This window comes from Piliocolobus tephrosceles, chromosome 10 (genome assembly GCF_002776525.5).
Source record: "Piliocolobus tephrosceles isolate RC106 chromosome 10, ASM277652v3, whole genome shotgun sequence".
NCBI classification, from domain to species: domain Eukaryota; kingdom Metazoa; phylum Chordata; class Mammalia; order Primates; family Cercopithecidae; genus Piliocolobus; species Piliocolobus tephrosceles.
This window is the reverse complement of record NC_045443.1, coordinates 119,677,444-119,683,443: the sequence shown is the minus strand read 5'-3', so window position 1 is coordinate 119,683,443 and position 6,000 is coordinate 119,677,444. Positions and strand designations below refer to the sequence as shown.

The 6,000-nt window shown below is 47.5% G+C and overlaps 1 protein-coding gene and 1 non-coding gene across 3 annotated transcripts in view; both read right to left on the bottom strand.

The window, feature by feature from the left end:
- Positions 1-6,000, bottom strand: part of PSMD9 (proteasome 26S subunit, non-ATPase 9) — a 28,940-nt gene that overhangs the window by 6,531 nt on the left and 16,409 nt on the right. The window lies entirely within an intron of this gene.
- LOC111528068 lies at positions 2,661-2,721 on the bottom strand. Its single transcript, XR_002726855.1, has one exon. It is a non-coding gene; the product is annotated as a U7 small nuclear RNA (small nuclear RNA).

The following is a 6,000-nucleotide window of genomic DNA, read 5'->3' as shown; positions in this document are numbered from 1 at the left end:
TCTCCAGCTCCTGACCTCAGGTGATCCGCCCACCTTGGCCTCCCAAATTGCTGGGATTACAGGCGTGAGCCACCGCTCCCAGGCTAAAATGGTAATTTTTTTATTATATATATATTTACCACAAAAAAAAATATGTCAGGTTTATCAGTGGAATCTCTAAATCTAAGAAAATACAGCATAGGCCAGGCACAGTAGCTCACGCCTGTAATCCCAGCACTTTGGGAGGCCAAGGCAGGCGGATCATGAGGTCAAGAGATTGAGACTGTCCCGGCCAACATGGTGAAATCCCGTCTCTACTAAAAATACAAAAATTAGCTGGGCATGGTGGCAGGCGTCTGTAGTCCCAGATACTTAGGAGGCTGAGGCAGGAGAATCGCTTGAACCCAGGAGGTGGAGGTTGCAGTGAGCTGAGATCACGCTACTGCACTCCAGCCTGGTGACAGAGCAAGACACCATCTCAAAAAAAAGAGTCATTTCCTACCAGATTGTCAAAGAATACCTATGTCATTGCCGAAGACTATAATATAGTTGGGAGGGCTAGAAACAGATGCACTCATGGGTGCTACTTGAGAGAATGTGCACTGGCACAAGCTTCTTGGAGGACACCTTGACAAGATCTATGAAGGGTAAATGTGCACTGCCTTTAACTCAGTAATGACACGTCTAGCAACACGGCAGAAATTCTCCCACAGGCAAGGACACTCACTACACCACTGTTTGTTATGGCCAAACACTGGAAACAACCTAAATGTTGAATATGGGAGGTTGGCTAAGTAAAAGATGGTGAACTGACCAATGGGATATGGTGGGATCATTCAAAGGAATGAAGATACACATGTGCTGCCACAGAATTCCCTTCAAAGTGGGCAGAAATGCACAGCAACATGTACACTAGGCCTTTTCTGTGTCATCTTTGTCAAAAAGCAATCACAGCTAGGCGTGGCGGCTCATGCTTAAGAATCCCAGTGTTTTGAGGGGCTGAGGCCGGGGCCAGGAGTTCTAGACCGGCCTGGGCAACATAGTAAGACCCTGTCTCTACAAAAAATGAAAAAAAATTAGCCGGGCATGGTGGTGCACACTTGTAGTCCCAGCTACCTGGGAGGCCAAGGCAGGAAGATTGCTCAAGCCCTGGAGTTTGAGGCTGCAGTGAGTTATGATTGCACCACGCACTCCAGCCTGGGCAGCAGAGAGAGAGATCTTGTCCTTAAAAAAAAAAAAAAAGGCCGGGCGTGGTGGCTCACGCCTGTAATCCCTGCACTTTGGGAGGCCGAGGCGAGTGGATCACGAGGTCAGGAGATCAAGATCATCCTGACTAACATGGTGAAACCCCGTCTCTACTAAAAATACAAAAAATTAGCCGGGCGAGGTGGCGGGCGCCTGTAGTCCCAGCTACTCGGGAGGCTGAGGCAGGAGAATGGCGTGAACCTGGGAGGTGGAGCTTGCAGTGAGCGGAGATGGCACCACCGCACTCCAGCCTGGGCGACGGAGCAAGACTCCGTCTCAAAAAAAAAAAAAAAAAAGCAGTGGCTGTAGACACACGCACCCACGTGCGGAAACTGTGAGGCACATACTCATGTTCTTCCAGTTCTGTCAATGACACCCCTGGGCAGGCTGGAAACCTGGAGCCCTCCTTGACACACTCCATCAGGTTAAGGCCCATGGATTTTACATCCTAAATGTCTCTCTGATTGGCCCCTTCCTCCACCCCATTTGTCACAGCCACCATCCTCTCTTGACTGACTGCTACAGCTCTGTCACCCTCCAATCTGTTCTCTACTTAACATCCAGAGAAGGCTTCTTACCCCTGTCACACCCCAACCTGGAACTATGCGGTGGCTCCCTTCCGCACCTCAGGAAAAATACAGCACAATCTTTACTACGGACCACAGGCCTGACCTTAACACCTCCCCGCCTCGCCTCCTCCCCTTCTCTCCATTCTGCTCTGGGCTCTACCCTCCTCTGAGTTCTTTGATCCTCCCACCCCAGGGCCTAAGAAGGATCTTCTCCCTGCCAGCTTTCCCCCAACCAGAGAAACTTCTATACACATCTGAAGGTCACTTGCTGAGGAACACTCCTTCAATCCCAAACCAAATCAGGGCCCCATGATTGACTCTCTGAGCTTCGTAACACTCTTCCTTCCTAACACTTCTCAGTGTTCATCCTTATACAGCTGTGATTATTTCATGAAGGCCTGGCTCCCCCACCAAAGCACTCCCAAGGCAAGGACCCTATTTGTGTCATTCCCCATTACAGCTCCAGTACCTTGCCCAGGACCCAGCATGTGCAGTGGAAGGCACTAAGGAAGGGAGAGACACAAGACTTTTTAAAAAATTATTTTGGGGTCAGGCACGGTGGCTCACACCTATAATCCCAGCACTTTGAGAGGCCGAAGCAGGCAGATCACCTGAGGTCAGGAGTTAGAGACCAGCCTGATCAACACGGAGAAACTCCATCTCTACTAAAAATACAAAATTAGCCAGGCTTGGTGGCGCATGCCTGTAATCCCCACTACTCGGGAGGCTGAGGCAGGAGAATCGCTTGAACCCAGGAGGCAAAGGTTGCAGTGAGCCAAGATCGCCATTGCACTCCAGCGTGGGCAACAAGAGTGAAACTCTGTCTCAAAAAAAAAATAATAAAAATAAAAAATTATTTTGGGAGGAGGGGGCATTTCCAGTGATGATCAGAAAACCTGGTAGACAAATTCTTAGAGCTATAACACTAGGACTTTTATTTGTAAATACAACTGCACTATGTGATTTTAAGGATAAATGTGTATTTTATTTATTTGAGACAGGGTTTCACTCTGTCATCTAGGCTGCAGTGCAGTGGGGTGACCTTGGCTTACTGTACCCTTGAACTCCTAGGGTCAAGTGTTCCTCCTGTCTCAGCCTCCAGAGCAGGTGGGGTTATAGGCACATGCTACCATGCTTGGCTAATATTTTTTTAAATATTTTTAAAATATTTTGGGGAGAGACAGTCTCGCAATATTGCCCAATATTGTCTCAAACTCCTGGCCTCAAGTGATCCTCCTGCCTTGGCCTCCCAAAGTGTTGGGAATACAGGCAGGAGCCACTGCAACCAGCCTATTTTTATCACTGAGACATAATTTGCATACAATAAAATTCACCATTTTAAAATATACAATTAAGTTAGTTTTAGTATATTCAGAGTTCACTATATTCAATGTATTTAGTATAAACAACCAGCAGTATCTAATTCTGGATCATTTTCACCACCCAAAAAGAAATCTCTTATCCATCAGCAGTCACTTACATTTTTTAAGATTTTTTTCCTCTTGAAACTGTATGCATTTGATCTAGAAATCCCACCTGCAGAAAGTTCGTTAAAGAAGGCTGGGTGTCGGGAGGCAGAGGTTGCAGTGAGCTGAGATAGCACCACTGCACTCCAGCCTGGGCGACAGAGCAAGACTCCATCTCCGAAAAAAAAAAAAAAAAAAAAAGGGCTGGGCACAGTGGCTCATGCCTGTAATCCCAGCACTTTGGGAGGTCGAGGCGGGTGGATCACCTGAGGTCAGGAGTTCAAGACCAGCCCGGCCAACATGGTGAAACCCCATCTCTACTAAAAATACAAAAAATTAGCTGGGCGTGGTGACAGGCGCCTAATAATCCCAGTTACTCGGGAGGCTGAAGCAGGAGAATCACTTGAACCTGGGAGGCGGAGGTTACAGTGAGCTGAGTTCATGCCATTGCACTTCAGCCTAGGCAACAAGAGAAAAACTGTCTCAAAAAAAATAAAAAAAGAAACAGAAATGGATCTGCAAGAGTGTTAATCTTCACAAAACTGCAAACTATCTAAATGTCTCACAATAGAACACTGTGAGGTTGTTTTTTGTGTTTTTTTTTTTTTTTTTTGACACAGAGCTTCACTCTGTCACCCAGGCTGGGGTGCAGTGGCGTGATCTCAGCTCACTGTAACCTCTGCCTCCTAGGTTCAAGCGATTCTCCTGCCTCAGCCTCCCAAGTAGCTGAGGAGTGCCAACACACTCAGCTAATTTTTTTTTTTTCGAGATGGAGTCTCACTCTGTGGCCCAGGCCAGGGTGCAGTGACGCGATCTCAGCTCACTGCAACCTCCGCCTCCCAGGTTCAAGTGATTCTCCTGCCTCGGCAGCCCAAGTAGCTGGGACTACAGGCACGCACCACCACACCTGGCTAATTTTTTTTTTTTTTTGTATTTTTAGTAGAGACGGGGTTTCACCATGTTGGGCAGGATGGTCTCGATCTCTTGACCTTGTGATCTGCCCACTTTGGCCTCTTAAAGTGCTGGGATTACAGGTGTGAGCCACCATGCCTGGCCTAATTTTTTATTTTTAGTAGAGATGGGGTTTCACCAGGTTGGTCAGGCTGGTCTCAAACTCCTGACCTCAGGTGATCCACTCGCCTCGGCCTCCCAAAGTGCTGGGATTACAGGCATGAGCCACCGCGCTAGGCAAGGTTTTTTTTTTCTTGACTCACAAAACAGATTCTTGATTCTCCAGCTGAGCTCAGGTCCCCTGAGGGGATGAGGCTGAAACCAGGCAGGCCCTACTCACAACACGCGACCTTCTCCATCCTCCAGCCCACCAAGACAGCTCAGCTTTTATCCAATGACATCTTGGAATTCCCCGAGAAATTTCACATGAAGAAAAAATTCGTTTTGCTTAAAATTGAATAACTGCTTTTATAAAGAAGGATTTATAGGCCTACAAGGAAGCTGAGAATACATTTAACTGGAAAAGACAGATTAAAAACCAGCAGCTCTTCTCAGTAAGGACAAAAAACTGGAAACAACCTAAACATCCCTCACTAGTAAGCGGAAAAATAATCTGTGGTCCAGCTACTCCTTGGAGTACTACTTAGTAATCAAAAGGAACAAATTAGGCCAGGGATGGTGGCTCACACCTGTAATCCTAGCACTTTGGGAGGCCAAGGCAGGTGGATGACCTGAGGTCAGGAGTTCAAGACCAGACTGGCCAAAATGGTGAAACCCCCATCTCTACTAAAAATACAAAATTAGCCAGGCGTGGTGGCGGGCACCTATAATCCCAGCTACTAGGGAGGCTGAGGCAGGAGAATTGCTTGAACCCGGGAGGCAGAGGATGCAGTAAGCCGAGATTGTGCCACTGCACTCCAGTCTGGGTAACAGAGTGAGACTCTGTCTCAAAAAAAAAAAAAAAAAAAGAGAGAGAAATGAATTACAGATCCACACAAGAGACTGAAGTCTCAGAATCCACTGTGCTGAATGAAGAACATCAGACTCAAAAGGCAATATATTGTGTGGTTTTTCTCTCTTTGACATTCTGGAAGTTGACGGGGAGGGATTAACTACAAAGAAGCCTGAGGCAATTTTTACAGGGTGATGGAATGCTCTCCACCTTCATCATGGTGGCAATGACATATTACATACATTTGTGAAAACTCACGGGAATGGCCAGGTATAGTGGCTCACTCCTGTAATCCCAGCACTTTGGGAGGGAGGTGGGTGAATCACCTGAGGTTAGGAGTTTGAGACCAGCCTGGCCAACATGGTGAAACCCTGTCTCTACTAAAAATTAAAAAAAATTAGCTGGGTGTGGTGGTGGGCGCCTATAATCCCCGCTACTTAGGAGACTGAGGCTGGAGAATCACTTGAACCCGGGAGGCAGAGGTTGCAGTGAGCCGAGATCATGCCACTGCACTCCAGCCTGGGCAAAAGAGCAAAACTCAATCTCAAAAAAAAAAAAAAGAAAAAGAAAACTCAGCTGGGTGCGGTGGCTCACACCTGTAATCCCAGCCAGCACTTTGGGAGGCCGAGGTGGGTGGATCACAAGGTCAGGAGATTGAGACCATCCTGGCTAACACGGTGAAACCCCGTCTCTACTAAAAATACAAAAAAATTAGCTGGGCGTGGTGGCGGGCGCCTGTAATCCCAGAGCTTCGGGAGGCCGAGGTGGACAGATCACGAGGTCAGGTGATTGACACCATCCTGGCGAACATGGTGAAACCCCGTCTCTACTAAAAAAA